Consider the following 27,306-nt stretch of genomic DNA (forward strand, 5'->3'; position numbering starts at 1 on the left):
TTTTTGACAAACAACTTTTTTACATATATTTTTCCTTCACATCCAGTTAAACAGAGTTGCTTTCAGTTTAGAAACATTGATTATGTCTTTTTTTCTTTAGAAAAAAGTCTTTACCTGAATATTTATATAACTTCATTGCTGTTTTTACAACAAAAAAGTTTTAAACTGATTCATAGAATCCATCCAGTAACTTATGAAATTGAAATCCATTTCTCAAGAAGATGCAGTTATGGCTGAATGTATTTGATGCTTAGAGTACAGCATGAATAAGAAAAAATCCTTCATTCATCTGTGTTCATCTCTCCAAAAGCAAAAGAATCCATTTGACGTTTTCAGTAAATATCGAAGTTAATTGTTTAAAAAAAAAAAAAGCTTCCCACATTCCCACAGAACCTTCCACCCAAGAAAGAGCAGTTTCAATGAATGGCTCCTGGAATCGGCTGAGTCTTCCTTTAGTCCAGTGAGGAGATGCTATCAGGAATGTTCCTTCCACTGCTGGTGATGACCCCTGTGTCAGTCAGCTGCTGGTTGAACTAACATGAATATTGCTTTCATGGGGGCTGGTGGTGGTGACAGATGTGCTCTTGCTGTTAAAGGTGAGGTGAGACTCTCCAAAAAGATAAGAGGACAATACTAGGGATCAAGTGGAATAAGAGGAGAAAAATCCAGACCTGGCAGATCTGATGAGATGCTTTATATTGGCACATGGTGGAATAGCACTGAGCAGTCTGTTAGTGAAGGCGAAATAACAGCAGCGTCAACCAATGTCACACTAGGCACCCGTACAAAAGATGGCTGGGACATGAGAACCCCTTTGCTGGGGCTGCTTTGTGCTTCTGACATCAGGATGCCTTTTGTGTTGGCAAGAGGGGCTTCCTCTTCCTGGGGAAAGCTTTCTAGTGTTAGGTCAGTAACATCCCCCTTCTTCCTGCTTACCTCACTGACTACAGTCACTGAACAAGGCTTATGAAAACACTTGGAATTTTTATTTTTATACATGCTTGCTGGATACTTTCATCACTTCTTTTCTTCTGTCTCATTGGACACCAAGAACCATCTTCTTGGAATCCGATCTCATCCACATCAGAACAGTCATTGAGAATTCCCATAAAAAGCCCATCTAAAATTAGACTTTCATGGGCAGCTTTTTTGTCACACACAGGACAAATCCAAGCGGGCTTCTCATTCATTTGCAGATAAAGGGCACCATCAAAACACTATAGATGTGTACCAGTCACTGCGTGGCATGGGATTGTCGGCCTCATTTTCCTTAAAGGGCACCTCAAGGATACCTGAAGGAATTTCACTATCAGGAGTGCAGTTAAGTTTTTCTTTAATTAGTTTTCTGAAATGATCAGCGTTTCTAGTATCTTTCATCTTTAGTCTCTATAATGACATGGTCGATGTGAGCTGTAATACAAGATATACAGACATGGAGTAGTTCTTTCCAATATCTTTTTTTTTTTAATATTTATTTATCTTTAGGGAGGGTCAGAGAGAGAGGGAGACACAGAATCCAAAGCAGGTTCCAGGCCCCAAGCTGTCAGCACAGAGCCTGACGTGGAGCTCAGAACTCACAAACCATGAGATCATGACCTGAGCTGAAGTCAGACACTTGCTTAACTGAGCCAACCAGGTGCCCCAATTCTTTCCAATTTCTGATGCCCAAGAATGGAAATCTGATTTGGCACAGCTGAAGACAACCCAACTAAAGATGTATTTGTGTTCAATCCTATTTTTAGGTGGTCATGCATAGCCAGGCAAAGGAAATGGCTTCCCATTCACTTTTATACATAGACCATTGAGGTGATTTTGTTCTTGAAAGCAACTCCTCTCTACCAGGCAGACAGCTGTAGGCAGTACAGCTAAACTTGTATTTTGTAATCTCTCCTATTATCTGGCAAAAAAAAAAAAAAAATCCCTGAATATGCATTTCTCTCTAACTTGTGTCAGAACAAAAATAAAAACTTGTCTTGAAATCGTTGAACACTGCTTTGAGCTAAACTCTTGGGCTTGATGAGAACATCAGGAACATCATAAAAGGGCAGTTTTTTTTTAAATGCACATCAGGATGGACAGGAGGAATTGGGGGAGATGGCTGCATCTCAAACATGAGCTTAGTATTTTGAAGCAGCACGGAACCAACAGGAGAGGTATTGTGGGTGTGGTATCATAGAGGTGGAAGGCAACCAGTGGATTCCAGCTATGGCCAAGTCAGGTTCTACATACAGGATGAGCTGTCATCCATATTGAAACCAATGGCTTGATTATAGATAAACCAGAAAGTGCTTCAAGAGACAGTGGGTATCCACATCTCTATAATTTTTGGATTTTAGTCTGAGCCACAAGACTACAGCCACTCTTCTGTAAATGAAACAAGTATCAAGAGACCATGCTTGTGTCCATTTTATGTTGTCCAGGAAAGCCTTATAACAAGTGTAGTTCAGATCCCCTAAAACTAGAACCGTATTCAGATTGGCTAAAATGAAAAACAGTGAGAACACCAGAGGCAGGTGAGGATGCAGAGAAACTAGATCACTGCATACGTTGCTGGTAGGAAAGTGAAATGGTACACCTCTCCTGAACTCGAAATCTGCCAACTGTGGGTGCTACCGCCAGAGCACCCCTCCCACCAGCACCCACGATACCTCCAGCACCGTCCTAAGCTGGACCCTGCTGGCAACAGGGATGCAGCTGACCAGCAGGGGAGCAACACCCCACCAAACTAGGCCTTTTTATAATAAAATGGTTCAAGTAATGAATATATGAAACTGCAGTTATAGGGGCGCCTGGGTGGCTTAGTTGGTTGAGCATCCAACTCTTGATTTCAGATCAGGTCATGATCCCAGAATGGGGCTCTGCACCGGGCATGGAGCCTGCTTAGGATTTTCCCTCTCTCTGTCCCTCTCCCTCTGCCCCTTCCTCCCGCTCACATGCCCCCCTCCTCAAAACATAAAGAATAAATCTCAGTGGTAAGCAGTTAAGAACAGACTCCATACAGCCATTAGAAATAGTAGGAAAGAGGTTGATCTTACTGGTAGCCAGCATTTCTATGTGAGAGGAAGCATTTTCACCGTTTCTTAGCTTGCACCTAATTACTTTGTCAGTCACTAAAAGCAATTTGCCCAGTTTATTGGCATTTGGGTGGTGATAGATGAGAGTCTCTGCAACCAAATTTTTTTTTACTTTTGTTTACTATTTTATGGTTTAGTCTTTACATGACCGTTCTAGAGAAATGTCCACCAATAACATTTTTAGCGTGCATGTCATGAAATGAGAAGTTCATGAACGATGTCTGTCTTCTTTCACCACCAGTCACTGCAAGATCCGTTTTAGTGCCCCATGTAGTAGTTAAAACTTAACTTAGAAGTGATATCTCGGGGCGTCTGAGTGGCTCAGTCTATTGAGCGTCTAACTCTTGATCTCAGCTCAGGTCTTGATCTCAGGGTCATGAGCTCAAGCCCTGCATTGGGCTCTGTGCTAGACATGAAGCCTACTAAATAAATAAGTAAATAAATAAAGTTCAGGATTGTTAATTTTATGGTGCTTTTTTTTACCATAAACAATAAAAAATATCTCCCCACCCCCCGGCCCCCAACAAAAGAATTATAGCTAGTCATCCATTTTTTTTCTTAACTGGGAAAAATAAAATTAAATGCTTCAGACATTAGTATTTAAGCATAGGAGGCTTAAGTCGTCTGAAGCTTGAACAATGGATTTATATCTGTGAGCCTTCAGTTTCTTATCTGTAAAATCAGAAGATTATAGTCCGATTTCTAAGGCTACTTCCAGTTCTAAAATTCCATGGTCTAACATTTCACATAAATATCTGTCCCCTTCTTTATTTGCAGAAACTTACTGATATATTTTTTTTAGTAAACTACTCTATGCTTTGCATTCCTTGACCAATCTTTGCTAAGATCTTAACTCACTAGAGTTTAGGCTATAGATAAGCAAAGTTGTAAGCCAGCTATGTATTTATACCATCATAAATTTCAAAAACTTCTCTTGGTCTAACCTCTCTGCCACAAGGAAAGTCAGAAAATTGAATTATTTTATTAATGTCGCTAGCACCTCTGCTCTTAGCCTTCCTTTCTGATAGAATATACATCACCAGTACTAGAGCATATCTCTGAACAAAACATTTTCTTTCAAAGAAAATTAAGTAGCAATTCAAGAGCAATAATATGATAACTTGATAGGCAAGAAAAGGATTAAAATCCTTTCCTCAAGCCCCACCTTAATGTTGATACTAGTTTCTTCTTGATTGGATTTTTCCCTGCTCTCTGGGTGGCTTCTCAGCTGCATGAAACGCAATCTGTGAGATAAATCAAATGACACTGTATATTTTATAATTCTGTGCCCACAGTTTCTTTCCCTAGATATTTATCAAGCACCCACTCTATGCCATGTAATTATGAATTGACTTTATGAGCTTTTTGGAGGCAGAGTTGGGAATGGAATTTTGAAGTCCATCAGAACCTTGTAGAAGTTCTTTCTCAGTTTGATTCTTGGGAGACAAACCTTTTCTGTTCAATCCAGATCATACCTATTTGTTCATTTAATAGAACAGAAATATATGGACTCTGATAGGGTACCCCAGCAATACTTTCCCCTGTGTCTATATAGATCAACTAAGATTAGATCAAAAGATCTATCTACATATTTAAAAACTAATAAACAGTCAGAAGCAAAGGAGATTTAAGTACTCTATCTTGGACTTCAATAAAAATCCTCAGGAAATCAACAAGAATTTATGTACAATGAGTCAATTGCCCCCTGAGTGAACCCTGTATCTTTTGGATATCTGAATTATTTCAATGTGAATGAAAGATTCCCCAACCCCCTGTCAGATGAGAAGGGATGATTACTTTTATAGCTTGGCCTACATGTGACATTTTTCTTCAGCCTGTTCAATATATAGTTCCTCTACAGCTATAAAAAAAAGACTTCTTCATACAAGGATTGAAACCAATTTCTCTGCATTTTCTGAAAATTCCAGTACATCCTTGAGTCTGGGACGATAGTATTCCCACAGTTAGCATTCCTGTGGAAGAAATGCCTCTCTGTTGGAGATTGCCCAGCAAATTTGCTTGAGTCTTCCAAGGCTGACATGCATAAAACAAGATTCCATGTTCTTTCTAGAAGAAGCCTATCCCACCTCTGCATTTTTTCATATACAGCAATTGTTCTTTTTCATATTTGCGTGTGCAGAAGAGCTCCTGAAGAAGGCAGCAGTAACACTATTTATAGAAAGCTTTGCACGGGTTTCATTTGAGAACCTTTATTATCCTTCTCCCGTTGAGCCTACAAGAGCTGTTCACTCTTGAATTCCCTAAAGAACTATTTTTGTTGCTAAAGTATCTAAAGTGGAAGTAGATACCATCAACTCTGAAGCAGAAAGTACATTGATGTTCTAGGCAAGAAGTGGAAGTTGTCAATCTAAGCTCTGAGAGGAGCTTACTATGGGACCTTGGGGTAGCTGTTTATGGGCCTAATTTACCATATGTGTAAAAAGATGATTTTATTTATGAATATTGATGAAGGTGGTGGTGGTGGTGGTGGTGATGAGGTGTGCTTGTTGTCAGTGTGGTTCATTGTGTCCTCTTTAGGCACTGATACTACGTACTAAGCCCTTAGAACATGTTTCAGTTTCTCACAGCGGCCTTGTGAGAAAGATACTGTTTTCCTCATGTGTTAGAGGAGGAAATTCAGACTGAGTGTGTTTGAATAACTCCCCGAGAACACACAATTAGGAGAATGGTGGGCCCACATGTCTTCTCACTTTTTTGGCCAGTTCTTAGAAGAGAGATCAAACTGTGGGTGGTCTGATCTTTACAGAAGCAAATAAGACATGGGAGATGGGAAAACAAGGCGAGATGTAGGTTTCCTTTTCTAATTGCTCATTTAGAATTTGTATTAGAAGGTAACAGTCTCTCTTCTGTAGACTCATGAATAGTTTATCCCTCTGAGCTGATCTCCTTTATCATTTCTCAAAAAACTCTCTCTCTCTCTCTCTCTCTCTCTCTCTCTGCCTTCAAAAGAAAAAAAAAAAAAAATACAGAAACCACAGTCTGAAAATGTTAAAGTTCAGCCACCTTATTTAAGAAGTGTTTGCTCAGAATTTCCCCGTAGATCTGAAGGTTGCAGCTCCAAATGTGCTTTTCCTGACAAGCAGTAACACTCGAGTGCCCTTCACTGGAAACCTTTTGATGCCTCGCTGCTCGGGTTGTCCTTTCAAGTAATCAGTTAATTTCAGCCATGCTTATGCAGAAGATCTTGTCCCAAGATGACTAAGGAACAGTTTCACACCTTCTAGGAAGGGGGGGTCCAAGGGATTTACCCCATTTATGTTTGTGTTTCTATACCACATCCTCTCTGGTGGCGGGAAGCCAGTGTGCTCCCACGCCCAGCGTATGGATAAGAAAATGCACTCCTTTCTGAGCACTTGATATCTGCAGTTGGATTTTTATAAATTTGATGTGTTTCACTGGTATATATACATGAAGGCTAGATTCATTGGTGCTGTTGGAAAGATACCTCCTCATTATACATCTCTCAGTGTTAAAAACCATTGTTGTTTTATGCAGAGATGTAATAGGAATGGTAGCCAAGAGAAGAGGTTTTGAGTAACATACACCTAAACTGAAATCCTAACACTTACTCACTAGCCCTCTGGCCTTGGTCATGTTATTTAATTTCTCTTAAAATATTACCATCATTCAATTTTTCTACTAAAGGCAAAGGAATACCATTCTGAAGTTAATGTTAGTTTTGTACTTGCTTTGCTTTTAAAATACCAAAGCCGGGGCGCCTGGGTGGCTCAGTCGGTTAAGCGTCCGACTTCGGCTCAGGTCACGATCTCACGGTCCATGAGTTCGAGCCCCGCGTCGGGCTCTGTGCTGACAGCTCAGAGCCTGGAGCCTGTTTCAGATTCTGTGTCTCCCTCTCTCTCTGCCCCTCCCCTGTTCATGCTCTGTCTCTCTCTGTCTCAAAAATAAATAAACGTTAAAAAAAAAATTTTTTTTTTTTAAATAATAAAATACCAAAGCCAAACACGTCAGAAATTTTCTCTCTTCCCCAGTCTGGTAATTAAGGCTGTCATATCATGAATTGGTCTGTAGTAAATAATCAAAAGACTCTATTCTCTAAGATGTGGCACTGTAATAATCTTAGTTTTATTCAGTAATGATAGTGCACAATTAAATCAGTATTTTAAATCTTTTTCTTTTCCTCGAACATTTCCCCTTCATACAGCCTAAGAAATACTTCTCCCCACCCATCTCGACTTCTTAATGCAGTGAAAATAGCACCAACCAGAGGCCACAAAGATTCTCCTCAGTCTCAGAAATTAGCAGTAGCATCACCAGGAAGTCCATGACCCTTTAGGCCTCATCTGTAAAAAAGTAAGGAATTGGGTACATTGGTTTCCAAGATCTCTAGCAGCATAAGAATTTGTCTATGAATCCTAAGTTTAACTGCCTTGTCGAGATTGGACTTGGGGTTTCTTTCAGCAGATTATTGCATCTCACTAATAAGTGAGTACATTCCAGAATTGCCTACACAGAGCAATTGGACATGCCTCTGGAGCTCAGTGAAAACTCAGTCACTGAATGCTGGGTGGCCCAGGAGCCAGCAGACCTGGGGTCTGCTCCCACCCACCGTCAGTGGGCAGGCAGCTCCCCCTGTGAGTGAGGAGGGAGGTGCTCCATGACCATCTGAGGCCTCTCTCACACCAGACATTCTCTGATCCTGAAACTAATTGCTAATGATTGGTAGGTCCCAGAAACATCCCTGGGAATGTTGGATTTTGACCAAAGGTGAGTTATGTCACTGACCTCCTCTGTTTACTGAATTGACTTTAAAAAGAAACCCGAACTGCCCTGAGCTCACAGACAGCATGTTTTGTTGAGTGTGGGGGCGTAGCTAGGTTACGTAATGCTGGGTTATGTAATGTTCGTGCTTCGTTGTCAGCCTCAGCAGTGGAGCCGATTCGAGAAAACCCTTTGGCTGTACTTTGTGAAAGCTTTTAATACCCAGTGATGGCAGGAACGTTACCTGGGTCATGGTGACGTCAGGAGGCCTGTGAACTGTGCACAGAGCCCGCTGTTCTGTACATTCACAGACTGTACGTACCTCACTTACTAATGAGGTTTTCTTCACTGGGACCCAACGGTCCTCCAAGCCAGAGTGGGATGGGAAAGGGGACACCCAGAGAAAAGGCAAAAGGGAATGTTCCCCTTGCTTTGAACTAGGTTCTGAGCATTGCCAAGCTCAGTGTTTTGCTTTGCTTTTCCGCTCTCAGCTGCTGTTTAAGGTGTGCAGTTGTCTGCATAGCTATCCATGTTTTTTATAACACTGAAGTATTCTTCTTGCTGGAAATGTGTTTTAAAACTGAGTCCATGTTTCCCTACAAGACACTGACCACTCTCCTCTATTCTGGGCAGTTTCTGGATCTGTTAGGAAAACTGCTTGCTCCTGCCTGTTTCTGTGCCTCCAGAGCCTGTCCCATGGACAGTCCTACTTTATATCCTGCCTGTGCAGCTCAGTCTCTCTGAAGCCAAATTGCAGGATCCTTGAGGGGGTGGGGTGCTGTTGGACCAGCACTGCACAGGCACACAGCACATACCCAGTGAACACCTTTCTGCGTTCACCAGCTCCCCACGGGAAGGCCTTGAATACCCTTCCTCCTTCTTTCTTGCCTGCCCAAATCTTGTCCTCTGAGCCACCAGAGCACTGAAGTGTGACTCCACAGCATTGGCATGGCATTGCAATGGCATGTTAGTGAGTCTTGTCTGCCCTTAGCCTCTGACCTTCCAGGGAGATGGGGTTGTTTTCTTTTTTTATTTTTTTTTTTATGTTTATTCATTTTTGAAAGACAGAGACAGAGCACAAGTAGGGGTGGGTGGAGAGAGAGGGGGACACAGAATCCGAAGCACACTCCAGGCTCCGAGCTATCAGCACAGGGCCTGACACGGGGCTTGAACTCATGAACCGACAGATCATTACCTGAGCCGAAGTTGGTCGCTCAACCGACTGAGCCACCTAGGCGCCCCAAGAGACGAGGTTGTTTTCTTGTTCACTGTGATACTCCCAGGGCCTTATAGATACAGTAAGCACTCCATTAATGCTTCATAGTGTCAAGATAGCTTGATAGGAAGACACAGAGGATGATTTTAGCCTGAAACTCAGGAGGACCGGTGCTAGCCCAGGCTGTGCCTCTTACTCCTGGCCCAAGCAGCCTTGGCCCCTCTGACTGGAAGTCTTCTGATAATTGTTAGCACGTTTCTGAATACAAAGGGAGATGACACGTGCCAACACCCTCTGAAAATCAGCAAGGCCGCTCGAGTTCCCATTCAGTAACCAGCACTCGGGCCCTCAAAGATCCTGCTCTGGCTGAGGACATGGCCACCTCCTTTACCAGAAAGGAAGCCAGGAACTCCTTCTGGAAATTAGCGCATTTATTAGCTCTGCAAGACTAAGCTGAAAACAAAAGCTGGTCCGATAAGGTGAATTCCAACTGTACGAAACAAGGCTGTTAAACTGTGTGTTCACATTTCCTTACTCCACAAAGAGACATGAGGGCACGGGACCAGGGAGTCAGGAGTGGTTTCAGATCCTGGTTGTCGCTCCCTAGCTTTATGAACTTAGGGAAATGACTTCCTGTGGCACTCATTTCTCTGGTTACCTCCTTGTTGGGATGCGAGAAGACAAAGAAATGTGTGTGTGAAGCATGCAGCATGGTGCCCGGCCCATGGTCAATGTTCAATGAATGTAGCTGTATCCACACTCCGGCTTGTTTTTTTTTTTTCCCATACATCTTTTAAAATCTCAAGTGCTGAAATGATGGAGATGTGGTACAGTTTGGTTTCAGATCTCTACATGTGCAGCAAGGGAGCAGCCACTGGCCCCTCTTCCAGGCAGTTCTGTTCTCTGGTCTCCTCCATGCTGACTCCTGAGGCTTTGCTAATCTGCAGGCTCTTGGCATATGGTACTTGTTGTAATGTAGGTCTGATTTTCCCAAATGCTTTTCAGTGGTTTCAGTGAAACTGCGAAGATTAAATTCCAAGTGACAGTTTCTATATGAAATATTTATCACATGCTGATAAAAGCATATCCACCAAATGGAACTGGGAGGGCAAAAGGGAAATTCAGTCCACATAATCTTACTTTCTTATTTTAAATGTTTCCATCACATTGCAGACTGCTGGGCAATGAAATGAAAGAAAGGCTATAGGAAAATAAAAATGGTAGGGAAGGGCCAGTTGGTTTTTGGAAGTGAAAAATGGGGGTGCCTTCATTTGAATAAATAAAGGTATCCTCAAATTCAGAATACGGGAAGACAGAACCAGGAGCCCTTAATGGGCCTGGCAAGCAGAGCAGACAATACAGATAGAAAGATTTGGCTTCACAATGGTCTTCTCATCCACGCTCATACACATAAAACAGTGCCTGATCAACAAGGTATGTCTTAACAGGTGGGTGAAGTTTTCCTTAGGTTGCTGCAATATTCATCTCAGACCATCTGTATTTATCCATAAGCAGTATTAAGTGTCTGCTGGAATGAGTTACCAAAGTAGGGGCAGAGATCAGTATTTGAGGAACTTGTCTTCTGATGACAGTTGATTGACAGACTTCATGCGTACATGTTCGAACACATGCCTTCGTAGAGGTAGACAAGTCATGAGAGTCTTATTGGTTTAATAGGGGTTTTTATCCTTGTCTCCTTAAGAGCAGAGACTATCTATCCCCACACTCGACCACAGTGCCTTACACACTGATAGTGCTTAGAAAATATCGCTGAATGAGTTATATGCTTTAATTCTAAAGGACTGAATTATATATGCTTGAATATCTTAGTAGTGGCTCAGTGTCATTCACTCTATTTATGGAATAACCTTTATCAGCAAAGCAAAAAGGCTTACCTGAGCTAACAAAATTTTAATCCATAACAAGGAGCAGTAATTAGAACCATTACCGATTATAATAGCGCTCTCTTTGAGGCAGATAGTGGTCCTGACATACATACAGCCTTATGACAGTCTATTCATATTTTCTTGGGAGAATTGGGGAGAAATAAAGAGAGTGGGGGTGGGAACCAAAGCTTCTTTGGAGAGGCCTTTCAGAGCAATTCATTCTTGTCCAAACATCTGAGTGAAAAAGACTGTGCTGAGTTGGTCTGCACACTCCTACATCTTCCTTTGGTAGCCTCTTGGGCTGACATAAGGTTCATAATCCCTTCTGTTTTATATGTGAGGAAATCAGCCTGTCTGTGCTAGGTGGGGAATCAAATATAAGAACCAAGTACTACAACGTGAGCTGGGCTCCCCTTGCCTCTCTGGTCAGTTCTCCAGAGCTTTCTGGAACACAGATATTATTGACAAATACATTATGACTTATGCACCTTTAGCCTTTGGGGGAACTCTTTTTATGTGAATTCAGACATGCCCAAAAATGTAGGAAGGTCAAAAGCAGTCATGTTCTTGCCAGGATTCTTTGTTTAGACAAATCCATTATAAAAATTCAGAGTACCAAGAAAGTGTAATTAGAGGTTGATGGAACACTTATAAAAACTAATTCTGGTTATAGTTACTCGCTGACTGTGGAGACTACAGGGGTTAACATTTCATTATCTCCTACTGCATGCTACATGCTACAGGCACGGATCATTTCGTTAACAACTACTCTGCAGCCTGTCCTTATTTTACAGGTGAGGAAACCAAGGCACAGGGAGAGGGGTTACGGAGAGGGAGATTCATTAGCCGGTAGTGGTTGAAGGCAGGGTTTGAGCTGAGGTCTTTTATCACCATCCCATGTGCCTGACAGTAGGATCTTTCATTGTATTTTAATAAATGAATTCTATAAAAATTTGATTTAGATATACTCTGTAGCCTTGGAAACCCCTTTCAACTAAAAGCCAGTGGGTGCTCAACATCAGGGAGTGGGTCTCCAGGAAAGGTGCCCACAGGACTGTGACTCCTGAATCCCTTGTCCTCAGGTCCTGATTCTCAAGAGGGAATATGGTGCAGCGATCCCAAGCCCTCAGAGCTCTTCAAGATTTATTGATGGCGGGATCTGAAAGACAGATTGTTCCCTCCGGAGGTAGCAAACATGATGTCAGGGGTAAGCCAGAGGCCTGACCCAGAGCTGAGTGGAAGGCTGAAAAGGGAATTAAGTCTGGCCAGTGAAATGACTTACTCAAAGAAAAGGGATAGTTTGTGGCATGAGCAAATCAAACTTCCTGCTCCACAACCCCGGCCTCTGGTTGATGGCCATTTGAGGCTTTGGTATCAAGGCCAAGGATCAAACTTTTTGGCCAGTCAAGGAGGGGAGGAGGGTATGTGCCTGTGCATGCACTTGTGCACATAGGAGGAACCTTTTAGGCTTACAGTACCAAGGTTTGCTGGCAGTAAAAGGAAAGTAAATGAAGACTAGCACATTCTATATCAAATATACATGTTACTCGCACACCTCAAATACTTTAAACCATACACAAGTGAAGCTTTTTACTATCTAAGCACTTTTTAATGTTTGGAGAGAAAAACTATAACCTCAAAACAACCGTGATACGTTTCTCCAAGAAAAAGAAAAGTTTTAATCTTAATTTTAACACGTTTTGTGCTTATATGTTGTAGTATACATGGAATTTAGTTCAACTCTGCTTTATATTTTAAACTGTATTACTAGGGGAACCAAAGCCTGCCTGGCCTCTAGTAGGATCTTCAAAGGCAGGACTTTGCACCTTCTGCTAATGGGGCAGCCTTGATTGTACTGGGGAACCACCTGAGTGCCTTTACAAATCTCTGTGACCAGGCCCCTCCAAGCCAGCGGAATTAGAGACTCTGGGGGTGGGACTCAGGCATCAGCAGTGTTAAAACTCCCCAGGTGATTTCAGTATGCAACAAAGGTTGAGAACCAGTTTATATAACCCTGAACGGCTACCTCCAACCTGTCACCCTGCACAGAGTGCATGTTCTCCAGAAGGCAGAGTCTTTGATATTTGTATTACTGATCTCTGGATATCTCTAAATTAACCTTTGGCCCAGGGATAATTTTTATTCTCTTGTATTTTCATGGAGATTCAGACTTCAAGCTCTCTTATATATTAAACAATGAAACTCTCTCTTATTACAACTGAAAATCTCATGTGTTCCCATTAAGAAAGAGTGCATATCCTGATGAAGCTCTTTGGGCTGCTATTGCCAGACAATATTCTTTTTTTTTTTCTTTTAATGCTTATTTTTGAGAGAGAAAGAGAAAAAGTGGAGGGGCAGAGAGAGAGTAGTGGGGAGACAGAGGATCTGAAGTGGGCTCCATGCTGAAAGCAGACAGTCCAATGCAGGGCTCAGATTCACAAACTGAGATCGTGAGCTAAGCCGAAGTCTGACACTTAACCGACTGAGCCACCAGGCACCACACAAGACAATATTCTTAACAACCAAGTAGAATACCAAGGCTTGATGTCAAAAGAATGGCAGAGACATCTTCTCAGGAACACAGCCCTCATCTCAGGGAGAAGTTATTTATTGTTCTTTGGGGGGGTATTTTTTAGTGCAACGGAGGGTTTACTACTCTTGTAAATTGCAGCTCATCCATCCTGCATTTCTGCTTGTCCCATAAACCTTTGTAATAAGAATATCTGCAGAGTCTTGGACCTTCACAGCAGGTACATTCCCAAGTCAGGTTCCAAGTGCAGGTGAAATTATTCAGGAAACCATGCATCTTCTCTCCTTTCAAGGAGGAATATATGGGAAAAAAAGAAGATTAATAGAGCTATGTGCCAAGAAAGATTCTTGTAAAATTTGTTCAGCCTTTCAAGATCATTGATAGGAGTGTGCTTCCTGCTTTGGTCTATTTTGAAGCTGTCTGCAAGCCCTCAGCTGTGCTACTTGTCCTCAGCATCTACTCTCAGATAGATCACCATGGGGACAGCAAGGAGACCAGTGGAAGCATAACAGGGCAGTAGCTTTTGGGAACCAGCCCGGTGACAATACTAATGCACTGGGCCAAATGTTCTAGCACTCAAAGGAACTGGATATCAGGGCTTAAAATGGGGTGGGTTGGCCCTCCAGTGCACTGAATTTTTCTTAGGAAGTTGTCTGGAAATTTCCTGTCCTGATTTTTCTCAACTCCAGAACCAATCAAGATTCAGCCCATTGATGGAATTCTCTGATGAAATCTGGCAGTTCAATCTGTCCTTCTCTACTGAAGCCCAGTACTATGTTGATTTCACTAGATCGCATGTTCCTTAGCTCGCTAGAATATTCAGCTATGCCTTTATTGAGACATAATTCACATACCATAAAACTCAACCATTTAAACTATACGATCCAGTGGTTTTTGGTATATTGAGTTGTGTGACAATCACCACAATCATGTTCAGAACGTTATCATTACCCCTTAAAGAAATGCCATACACATCATCAGTGACCCCATTTCTCCCCAACCCACTCTCCCTCAGCACTTGGAAACCACTAATCTGCTTTATATCTCTATGGATTTACCTATTCTAGACATTTACATAAATGGAATTTGTTTTTGTGACTGGCTTCTTTCATTTAGCATCATGTTTTCACATTTCATTCATTCATAGTATATATTGATTCTTTTTAATAGCATTGTATGATTGTACCACATTTTATCTATCCATTCATCAATTGATGAACATTTGGGCCATTTCCACTTTTTTGCTATTATCAGTGATGCTGTATGAGCACTTGTGTGCAAAGTTTGGTGCAGACATACATTTTCATTTCTCTTGGGTATATACCTAGAAGTGGAATTGCTGGGTCATGTGGTACTCTGTGTTTAATTTTCTGAGGAATTCCAGCCTGTTTTCCAAAGTAAGTGCTCATTGCACATTACCATCAGCAGTGTATAAGGGTTAATTTTGCCACATTCTTGCAAACACTTGTGATTATCTGTCCTTTGCTTATAGCCATCCCAGTGGGTAAGAAGTGTATACCTTTTGTACATAAAACACTCAGATTGAGGTTGAAAAACTAATATTAACACAGTTGCTCTTGGAACATTCAAGGGAAGGTTAAGACTGTGTTTAATTTTTATATATTTATTTTGTCCACACGAACCTTGGGCCAGTCTTTCTGTATATCTAAACCCTGCTTCTCTGTGAGAACCAGTTTAAGCCCCCATTGGTTTTACAGTTTGTATAAGAGTTGGGTATGGGTTGGCAGTGTGCATTGGGTAGCCAGGGGTTGATTCAGATGATCTAAAGCTCTGGATGAGAATCCTGTCTTTCACCATCCCATGTGGCCCTCCCTGAGTTTGGTTTGAAGAGAATGAACTTCCCAGATGGACCAGGGTAATGTGCTTTGTCTTTCATAGTCCCTCAGAGTTCTTCCACACAGTAGGTGTTGGTTGGTGTTTTTTTAACTCTACCATCTTCCTCACAGAAATTCAGTTGCTGTCTCAAAAGCATAGACCTCCGTATTGCTAAGTCAGTCAATCTTTTTTATATCCTTATTCTTTATGTATCTAATAGTTTATTCCTTGAAACTTCTCTTTCATGCAAATTGGTGGCTTCAGTATAGTAGATATTTGCACTTGAGTGTTTTATCGGGACTTGAAACTGTCATGACCAAAACTTAATGACTTATCTTACCTTCCCCTTAAACTAATTTTCCTTTGCAAATTCCCAGTACTTCCATTGTCTTGGTAACCCAGGCTCAAATCCTTCCTCTTCTCTATACACAGAGAATGGAGCCCATAAGTGCTCATGTCATTCATTTAAAATAAATCTGAGACTCTCTTCAGGTCCTCTAAAATAGGGTACCTGGAATATTAGAGTATGTTCTGAGATACTACCTACCCTAAAAGCTACCTTTTTCTTTGGCTTCTGGCTTGGTGTATGCTAACCATTTATATAATCTGGTCTAACCAACTCAGGCACTTGGCCCACCCTTTAGTTAAATCAATGTGTCACATTCTTTGAATACTTTCCTTACCTACCTTATCATGAATCACAAATAAACATTGTGGTTTTTTCTGTAGGACTTTACTTGAGGTTCTATTAGGTATTCCTGTTGACTAGATGCTCATCTGTTTGAAAAATCCCACCTTTAATGTGAAAGCACCCCTTGTTTCCTTGCAGCCTAATTTCCCTTGGCATTTATAGTGGTTGGATATGTATTGATGGGCATTACTCTCTAACTGCTGTGTCAAAGCACTTTGGGAAGCTCATCAATCTTGTGCTTTTTTTAATTGGCATCAATAATGTGTTTGCATTTATCAATATTTCCTAATTGCCAAGTTATAACAGTAGAACTTCTACAATAAATCATGCCCACAGATATCTTCAGACATTAAGATTTAAAGTTTCTGTCAATATTTTGATGTATTATAAATTGTTTTTATGAGGATTTTTTTCCTATGAGAAAGGAAGAACTGTGTAGCAGGAAACAGAATTGAGTCAGTGTCACCATGTAAAATTAAGTTAAAGGGCCAAATCATTCCAGTGAAAAGAGAAGAAAGCTGTTTCCCAAGCCAGTACAATACATTCCCATAAAGTTCAGCATTATTGTCCAAATGAATGTTAATGCGTCTCCCCTGCAAGTGATGTGCTGTGCCAACCCTCTTCCTGGGAGAGGAATTTGAACATAAGGACAGTTAGCACTCATGCAAAGAAAAAACTCTTTATCAACTCATTTTTCAGTAGCAGAAACTGAGGCTTCGTGAGCTAAGGTTATTTGCTGAGAGTCAAATAGTGACTTTGCAAGGCCAGGACTCAAACCCAGGGCTCTCAGGGTCCACAGGTGGACTTTTTACCTTTCAGGGACAAACTTGACCAAACCCAAAGGAGAGGGAGACCCACAGGTTGTCAAAGAACTGAATCCACATCATCTCTTAGGCAATTGAAGACACTAGAATGTTTGGCTCAGAAAAAAATGAGTGAAAAGCTCAGGTCCTCTGTCCTGCTGTGCCTGAAGATCCTTCCCAAGGAGATGAGACACTGTCTTCCGTGCACGCAGACAGCAGAAGTGAAGCCAGCCCTCTGACCTGGTGAGAGGCGATGTTGTGGGGCAGTTACAGATGTGGACCCAGGAGTCACATGGGCCCCAGCAAATCCCAGCTCAGCCACTCACCCAGCCCCTGTCCTTGGACAAGTCAGTTGACCACTTTGTGTCCCACTTTCCTCAGCTAAGATAGGACTTTTGACAGTACTTACTTTTTAAGGTTGTCATGAGGACTCAGTAAGTTAATATGTGGAAAGTGCTTTTGATGGTACTTGGCTCATAGTAAGTGTGGTATGTGCCACTGTTAGTGTTTTTACATTATAAAGCCAGAACTAGATGGGAGGAAGAGTTCTCTAAAAAACCCCTCACCATTTATACATTAATTCTGCAAATCTTTATGTACTAGACACTGTTCTAGACACTGGGACACAGCAATAGATAAGACAGATTTAGTCCCTGCCCCTGTCCTCCTACTGCTTACAATCTGTATTAGGGAGAAAGGGAATTACTATGTGAATCAATAAAGCAGCCATTCAGCACTGGAATGAACCATTTCTTGCATTGTGACACCAGCCCTTTCACTGTTATCCTAAAGATATCCAGGCATAGGCTGCCTGAGGTCATTTTGAGAGGCGCTTGCCACTGTTGGATTTTATTAACATCTCTCTGCAAAGTAAGGTTAATTTAATGCAACCAGTGATTTAAACATCAATTCAGACATTGCTTTACTTTAAAACTGTCATCCTCTGGATCGTCAAGGTGAGGTGGGGGGATTATGCAGGACAATCCTGTGAGGTACAAGAAGAAAATATAGGACTTCTCATAATTTTTATCATTTTTTAAATGTATATTCTTGTATATATTTTATAATGTGCATAATTTCATAGCACAGGAGCACATGTAGATAACTTCCAAGTAAATATAAATACAATGTAAACACACATTAAAGTTGCATGGGTAAACATATATTTTCCTTATTTCTGATGTGGTCATTTACGGATAATTTTCAACTATAAAGATAGTAGCTTTCTACATGAATGGAAAATTAAGACATACTTTCACCTCTACTGAAGAGTTTAAAAAAAAACAATCATAATAATACTTGATGCTTTTATAGAAGTTAATGGTTTCATTGCTTTTAATCCTCCTTTGAGGATTAGGATGGGACCTATCCATGAGATAGGTCTTACACTCACTTTGCAGATGAGGGAACAGAGCATTTTAGAGGTTATACCCAGAACTCTTGGCACCTCATCATTTTGCCAGGGAAGAGAAATTTTAAAATTAAGGACTATAAAGCTGATGCTCATTATTAGCAGTATACCAGGGGAGTATCTGTTAGCATGGGTCAAGATGAATACTGTCCAGTCTCCCGTGTTGCTAGAAGAAGGACTGTGGCTATTTTTTACTGCTGCCATCTTCTGCTCTTACCCAAAAGGCAAAACCCTATCAAATATGTATCCTTCCACAAGATTTATTAGGAATGTGCAATGAAAAGGTCTTAAAGGAGCTTTCAGTGTACAAGAGGAGGTAACATTTATTTCCTAATCCCCAAATTGGTAGCTTGAAGTTGACTGTTATTTAAAGGCAAATGTCAGTTTGGGAGATAGTCTCTGTCTTTTCTCCTTCCTCATCCCCGTGTATCAGCAATCAGGATCCGTAGTTGTAGTCAACAGAAAACAACTCTGGCTAATTTCAGCACAAAGTAGATAGTTAAATATGTGTTGAATTAATGAATAGTGAATTTCTGTCTGTGTTCCTTCCATTCATGGATAAGGTTCTTAGGGGAAAGGGAACAGAGAGAGTTTAGAAGCTTGAAAAGGAAAGTTGGGAAGTATGTTCTAAATACGTAGAAACTAGTTTTCTGCCAACTATGGGTTGATAAAGATTTATGTAGATCTGTTGACTTTCATCTAGTAAAATTATTGTATAGCATGAAAAACAGTGAATTGGAGTTCAGAGACCTATATTTTCCACTACTGAGCTGTGTGATCTTGAATAGGTTATATAACTTCTAGATCTTGGTACTTTCTACTCTGAAATGGATGACTGAATGATTTAGCCTGAGTCTTCTTGTGAACTTTCTCTGCTGATAAAAATGTTGTATGTCTGTTCTGCCTAACACAGTAGCCACTACCCACACGTGGCTATTGATTCAGCACTTGAAATGTGGCTATTGTGACTAAGTAACTGAAGTTTCACTTTTAATTCATTTAAATTTAAATTTAAATTTAAATTGCTGCTTGTAGTAAGTGGCTACCATATTGGGTAGCACAGTTCTAGAGCATTCTATGATTTTCTGGATTCTGTAGGTTTACTTATGAGGTATAGGCTTGGAAGGTAGAAAAGATAAAAGTCAGAACTTCACATTAGTAAAGAATTGCACTCATATTTTTTTTAACTTTTTTTTTTTACTTATTTTGAGAGAAAACACGTGCACACAGGGGAGGGGCAGAGAGAGAGAGAGAGAGAGAGAGAGAGAGAGAGAGAGAGAAAATCCCAAACAGACTTCCTGTTGTCAGCACAGAGCCTTATGCGGGGCTCAATCCCACGAACCATGAAATCATGACCTGAGCCGAGATTAGGAGTCTGACACTTAACCAACTAAACCACCTAGGTGCCCCATGTTCGTATTTTAATACCTAATTATTTGTTGGGAGAAAAGAACATACTCTAGAAATTCACATAGAATAGTGTAAAAAGCACAAGATTTGGAGTTAAGGGATTTGAATTTGAACTCTGGCACCACTAATCATGAACTTACCAGCTCTATCTACCATACAAAGTTTATCATCAAATGAGATGATAAATGTGAAAACACTTTGTGAATATAAGATTACTTTATGAATGTTAGTTATTCCATTATTACATAGAATCAGTGATCCTACTAAATTACAGATATCTCATATCTTAGGTTTTTTTTGTGTTCATTGGTTTTTGGTAAAGATCAAGGGTATGAGTGAAAACCACATCTAGTGCTTCACAACTTCTTCTTGATCTGTTTATATTTTATTTCTTTTTCTTGTCTTATACCATTAACTATGACTTCCAGTATGATGGTGAAAAGAGTGGTGAGGGGGGCATCCTTGCCTTGTTCCTGATCTCACTGGGAAAGCTTCTAGTTTTTCACTGTTAAGTATGATGTTAGCGCTGGATTTCTTGTAGATATTCTTTACCAAGTTGAGGAAGTTCCCCTCTATTCCTACTTTACTGACAGTTTTTATCTTATTTCATAACTTTAGATTTATTATCTTAGCCCTTGTAACTAGTTTGTTTGTTTGTTGTTTCCTTCCTTAGAAGCATTCCTTTGGATCTGATTTATTACCCCTAAGTGACAGAACTACTACTTTTCAGGCCCTGAAGATAGGGTTTTGTGATGGTTAATTTGGCTGGGCCAAGGTGCCCAGATATTTGGTCAAACACTATTCCAGGCATTTCTGTAAAGATATTTTTTGGATAAGATTAACATTTAAGTGGGTGGACTTTGAGTAAAGCAGATTACTGTCTATGATATGAGTGGCCCTCATCCAGTCACTCGAAGGTCTGAGTAGAACAAAAAGCTGATACCTCCCCACACCGTACCCTAACTGAGCAAGAAGGAGTTCTGCTAGCAGATGGCCTTTGGACTCCAATTGCAACTCTTCTCTGTGAGTCTCCAGTCTGGTGGACTGCCCCCTACTTGCTAAGCCTCCACAATCAGGTGAGCCAGTTCCTTAAAATAAATCCATCTATCTCTCTCTGTCTCTGTCTCTGTCTCTCTCTTTTTCTCTCTCCCTCCTCCCCCACCTCCCTCCCTCCCCCCTATGGATATACATGTACTATATACACATAGACATAGACATAGACACATTCTGTTGGTTTTCATGCCCTGCCTAACATACTTTTAAACTATTAGATCATATTTCTGTTAAAGCCCCTGAAATCAAACCTAAGCCATTAATTTCAATTATTGTTTTTGTTTAGATATAATTTGCAGGTACCTCAATTCTGTGTGTCCATTTTCCTAGTTTCCTTACTTTTGTCAACCAAACCATATATGCAGACTTTGATTAGTAGGCTCCTTTTAAGGGACCCATAATCCTATTATCTGACTTCCTAAGGGCCTTTACCAATTGACTCCCAGTTTCAGCCTAGGGAGGTTGTCAGGTCTCTGGTCTTCTTTCCTTGTCTGCTTCTGTCTGTGTCAGCCATACACAGAGGTCTCTTGTTAGTTAGATTGTTAGATAATTAGAGAACAACTTCAATTTGCCATTTTTAGCACATCTGACTAGCTGGGAAACTCTATTTCCCCCTCCACAGTTTCTCTTCTCTAAGATTCCCTGCTGCCTCTTTTTCAAAGACCAAAATGGGAAGAACGGAGGTGCTACATACAGAATCTGTCCACTAACATTATCTTATCTCTTTCTGGCCATTTTTCTCTACTCTCTCTGTAAAAATTACCTGCTTTAGAAAGAGTCCATGAGCCCTGCCCTTCCATCACATGTTTCTTCAGTTGGAGCAGCTAATGACCTACAACTTCATAGTCTTCACAAATACTGCTTTTAATAAAGCTATCAAGACATTCTTTAAATGTATTTTTATGGGGAAATAATCACACGTAGTATATGGAGATGCTGAAATAGAGCTTATTGCTCAACAGGAGAAGGCGTACTGTCACTCCAGGTTCTTCTATAATATCAGCCCTTTCATTTCCTTGATCAAGGATCTTGCATGTTAGATTTTTGCCTATAGGACTCTATGCTTTTTATTATTGTATCTACCAAACTACAAATGGGGATTAAGCTTTTATGCCCAAACACACTTGGATACATTATGAGTGTAGCTTATTGTAAGTATAGCTTGTTGTGGGTTTGATGTCTTTTAACTCCACACCAATTGAGAAGAGTTGATGTGATCACAGAACAGAGGAGCAGTGCCCTTTCCACAGAAGCACATTCCCACTCAAGCCAGGACAAGCCCCTCACAAGCAGTGTGCTTTTCTCTAACAAGAGGAAACTGTTAAGCGCAGAGGTCTAATCGTCCCAACAGTATAATAATTATTAGGACCTCAGAACTTTTTTTTTAACGTTTGCCTTAACTTTTTTTCTAATAGATCCTCCCTACATGTCATATTTGGGAGAGTGTGAGGAGGAGTATTTTTTCAGAACATCTAGGATACATTCGGGGAGGTGAGGACAAAGTGTGCTTAGTCTGTTCTTTTCTAATCCTGCTCACCTGGTGGGGATGTCATTGTATGACAGGGCCAGACACTGCTCTTGGATCCCTCCTTCCTTGGTCACAGCAGTTCTCTCCACCCAACCCCCACCACCACACCCCCCACCCCTCATCATCTTCATTCAGAAGTGACACACACTAAAAGTCATTCACAAGGTCCTATGGGGAGTATACTACTCAGCAAGGAAATGGACTGTGTCTCTGAAGAAGTGGATTATAGACTCATTCATTGCCTTTTATAAATCTCAGGCTTTCATTAGCTCTGCATTTTGACTGGAAGTTATTTCTTAGCTTATTAATGGGGGGTGAGCATCAGTATTTTGTTGTAAGTTAAAATTCTCATCTTCATTTTATTTTTTTTTTTAATGTTCATTTATTTTTGAAGGAGAGAGAGACCAAGTGCAAGCTGGGGAGGGGCAGAGAGAGAGGGAGACACAGAATCTTCATGAAGCAGGGTCCAGGCTCTGAGCTGTCAGCACAGAGCCTGACATGGGGCTCATACTCACGAACCATGAGATCATGACCTGAGTTGAAGTCTGATGCTTAACCAACTGAGCCACCCAGGTGTCCCTCATCTTCATTTTATAATGCCTGTGATATTTACTGATAACATGTATATAGGTTTGCAGATTTAACTTGGGAGAGGCTTATGATTGACCCTTCCCAATGTGTGCTCTACTCCATACGCATTGCCCCAGTGCCTATGGTAGGAACCCAGGATAGTTATGGGCTGACTACTAAAACTAGCATCTCAGGCATGTTTCTTTGGAATGAAAAGTAGCATATTGTTCTCTATATTAGTTTTCTTCTTTAAAAAAAAATTACTATTTTACTTGGACTTAAACAGTTTATGTAAAAGAATGAATATTTTCCCCTTTACTGAATTCCACCAATGTTGGCAATTTTTTTTGCCACATTTGCTTTATCTCCTATTTGCCTTTCTTTTTTTCTTTCTTCATTGAACTGTTTGAAAATAGGTTGCAGGCATAATACTACCTCTATATACTTCAATATATATCTTCTTAGAACAAGGGCATTCTTCTGCATTATCACAGTACTGTTTTCACACCTCAAGATTGAGCATCAATCCATACTTCAAATATATAGCCCATTTTCAAATTTTTCCAAATGTTCTATAATACCTTTTTTTTAACTTTTTTGTCCTAATCTGGAATCCATTTGAGGATCAAGCATTGCATTTTGTATTCATGTTTCTTAAAGCTCCTTTAACAGAGAAGAGTTCCTCTTTCTTTTTTTTGGCAAATTTCATGATATTGACATAGTCTAGAATGTTCCCTAATATGAATGTGTGAGATTCTTTCTCCATTATTACTCTCAGAATAATCACTTTGGCAGGAACACTCCTTTAGTACCATGATATTCTCCCTTTGCATCATGTCAGGAGGCCCCTAATGCTGGTTGTACCATTCAGTATTCAGTGCTCATCGTGAAAAGTGTGCTCTTAATCCCATTACCTATTTCACCCTCCCCCCACCCACATCCCCTCTGGTAACTTTCAGTTTGTTCTCTATAGTTAGGAGTTTGTGGGGTTTTTTGTCTTCTTTTTTTTTCCTTTGTTTGTTTTGTTCCTTAAATTCCACATGAGTGAAATCATATGGTACTTGTCTTTTTCTGACTAATTTATTTCACTTGGCATTATACTCTAGATCCATCCATGTTGTTGGAAATGGCAAGATTTCATTCTTTTATGGCTGAATAAAATTCCATTGCATAAATATGCCACATCTTCTTTATCCATTCATCTATCGATGGACACTTGGGCTGCTTGCATAATTTGACTATTGTAAATAATGCTGCATATATCCTTTCAAAGTAGTGTTTTCGTATTCTTTGGGTAAATACCCACTAGCCCACTAGTGCACTCACTAGATCATAGGGTAGTTCTATTTTTAATTTTTTGAAGAACCCCCCATACTGTTTTCTACAGGGGCTGCACCAGTTTATATTCCTAACAGCAGTGCATGAGGGTTCCTTTTCTCAACATCCTCACCATTCATTTGTTGTTTTTTGCATTGTTGATTTTAGCCATTCTGACAGGTGTGAGGTGAATACCTCATTGTAGTTTTGATTAGCATTGCCCTAATGAGTGATGTTGAGCATCTTTTCATGTATCTGTTGGCCATCTGTATGTCTTCTTTGGAGAAATGTCTGTTCATGTCTTCTGCCCATTCTTAATTGGATTATTTGTTACTTGGTTGCTGAGTCATATAAAGAATTTATATATTTTGGATACTAAACCTTTACCAGATAGGCCATTTGCAAATGTCTTCTCCCATTCAGTAAGTTGTCTTCTGGTTTCATTGATTGTTTCCTCTGCTGTGCAGAAGCTTTTTGTTTTGAAATAGCTCCAATAATTTATTTTTGTTTTTGTTTCCCTTCGCTCAGGAGACATATCTAGAAAGATGTTGCTATGGCCAATGTCAGAGAAATTGCTGCCTGTGTTCTTTTCTAGGATTTTTATGGTTTCAGGTCTCACATTTAGATCCTTAATCCATTTTCAGTTTATTTTTGTGTGTGGATAAGAAAGTGGTCCAGTTTCATACTTTTCTTGTAGTTGGCCAGTTTTCCCAGCACCTTTTTTTGAAGAGACTCTCTTTTTCCCATTACATATTCCTGCAAGATTAATTGATCATATAATCATGGGTTTATTTCTGGGCTTTCTGTTCCATTTCATTGATCTGTATGTCTCTTTTTGTGCCAGTACAATACTGTTTTGATTACAACAGCTTTGTAATATAATTTGAAATCTGGAATTGTGATACTTCCAGCTTTGCCTTTCTTTTTCCAGATTACTTTGGCTATTCGGGGACTTTTGTGGTTCATTACAAATTTTAGAACTGTTCTAGTTCTGTGAAAAATGCTGTTACTATTTTGATAGGGATTGTATTAAATCTATAGATTGCTTTGGGTAGTATGAACATTTTAACAATATTGTTCTTCCAGTCCTTGAGCATGGAATATCTTCCCATTTGTTTCATCTTTAATTTCTTTCATCTGTGGTTTATAGTTTTCAGAGTATAGGTCTTTCACCTCCTTGGTGAAGTTTATTCCTATGTATTTTATTTTCTTTGGTGTGATTATAAATGGGATTAATTTATCTTTCTGCTGCTTCATTATTAGTGTACATAAATGCAATGGATTTCTGTATATTCATTTTGTGTCCTGTAACGTTTATCAGTTCTAGTAGTTTTTTGTTGGAGTCATTGGGGGTTTCCTATATATAGTATCATGTCATCGGCAAATAGTGAAAGTTTTACTTCTTACTTACCAGTTTGGATGCCTTTTATTCCTTTTCTTGTCTGATTGCTGTGGCTAGGACTTCCAGTACTATATTGAATAAAATTGATAAGAGTTGACATTCTTGTCTTGCTCTTAACCCTAGGGAAAAGCTGTCAGTTTTCAACATTGAATATGATATTAGCTATGAGTTTTTCATATATGGCCTTTAATATGTTGAAGTATATTCCCTCTAAAACCTACTTTGTTGAACATTTTTATCAAGAACGAATGTTGTACTTTGTCAAATGCTTTTTCTGCATCTCTTGAAATGATCATACAGTTTTTATTCCTTGTTGATGGGACATACCACATTGATTGATTTGCAAATACTGAGCCATCCTTGCATCCCAGGAGTAAGCCCCAGTTGATTGTGGTAAATGTTTTTTTTAATGTATTGTTGATTCCGTTTGCTAATATTTTGTTGAGAATATTTATATATATGTTTATCAGAGATATTAGCCTGTAGTTCTCTTTTTTTTGTAGTGTCTTTATCTGGCTTTGGTATGGGGGTAATATTGGCCTCAGAATAAATTTGGAAGTTTTCCTTCCTCTTCTGTTTCTTGAAATAATTTGAGAAGAATAAGTATGGACTATTCTTTAAATGTTTGGTAGCATTCAGGGTACCTGGATGTCTCAGTCGGTTAAGCGTCCGACTTCAGCTCAGATCATGATCTCACAGTCCGTGAGTTTGAGCCCTGCATCAGGCTCTGTGCTGACAGCTCAGAGCCTGGAGCCTGCTTCGGATTCTGTGTCTCCCTCTCTCTCTGCCCCTCCCCTGTTCATGCTCTGTCTCTCTCTATCTTAAAAATAAATGAAAACATTAAAAATTTTTTTAATAAAAAAAGTAAAAAATAAAAATGTTTGGTAGAATTCACCTGTGAAGTCATCTGGTCCTGGGCTTTTGTTTGTTGGGAGTTTTTTTTATTACTGATTCAATTTTCCTGCTGATAATCAGTCTGTTCAAATTTTCTATTTCTTCCTGCTTCAGTTTTGGTAGGTAATATACTTCTGGGAAATTATCCATTTCTTCTAGGTTGTCTAAATTATTGGCATATAATTTTTCATAATATTCTTACAATCCTTTGTATTTCTGTGATGCCAGTTGTTATTTCTACTCTTTCATTTCTGATTTTGAGTCCCTCTCTTTTTTGTGTGTTTTCTTTTTATTTTTGTTTTTTGGTGAGTCTGGCTAAACATTTATCAATTTTGTTGATCTTTTCAAAGCCAGCTCCTGGTTTTATTGATCTGTTCCATTGTTTTTTCAGTTTTCTATTTCATTTATCTCTAATCTTTATTATTTCCTTCGTTCTACTGGTTTGGGGTTTTGTTTATTCTTTTTCTAGCTCATGTAGGTGTAAGGTTAGGTTGGTTATTTGAGATTTTTCTTGCTTCTTGAGGTAGAACTGTATTGCTATAAACTTCCCTCTTAGAACATTTTTTGCTTCATCCCAAAGATTTTGGACCATTGTGTTTTCATTGATATTTGTCTCCATGTTCTGTTTTGTTTTTCTAAGTACACTTCGTGCCCAGCATGGAGTCCAGCACCAGGCTTGAACTCATGACCCTGAGATCAAGACTTGAGCTAAGATCAAGAGTCAGACACCTAACTAATTGAGCCACCCAGGCACCCGTGTCTCCATGTATTTTCTGATTTCCTCTTTGATTTCTTTTTTGGCCCATTCATTTTTTAGTAACGTGTCATTAATCTCCATTTATGTGCGGTCTTTGCAGGTTTTTTCTTGTGATTGATTTCTAGTTTTTATAGCATTGTGGTCAGAAGGGATACATAGTGTGACTTCAGTCTTTTTGAATTTGTTGA

The 27,306-nt window shown here is 39.9% G+C and overlaps 1 protein-coding gene and 1 pseudogene across 5 annotated transcripts in view; one reads left to right on the plus strand and one right to left on the minus strand.

The window, feature by feature from the left end:
* The window catches only part of LYRM4 (LYR motif containing 4), a 169,196-nt gene that overhangs the window by 51,308 nt on the left and 90,582 nt on the right, over positions 1-27,306 (plus strand). The window lies entirely within an intron of this gene.
* Positions 453-2,370, minus strand: LOC109249389 (E3 SUMO-protein ligase PIAS2-like; annotated as a pseudogene).

The sequence above is a fragment of the Panthera pardus genome, unplaced genomic scaffold (genome assembly GCF_024362965.1).
Source record: "Panthera pardus isolate Hobbes unplaced genomic scaffold, ASM2436296v1 HiC_scaffold_17, whole genome shotgun sequence".
Lineage (NCBI taxonomy): Eukaryota > Metazoa > Chordata > Mammalia > Carnivora > Felidae > Panthera > Panthera pardus.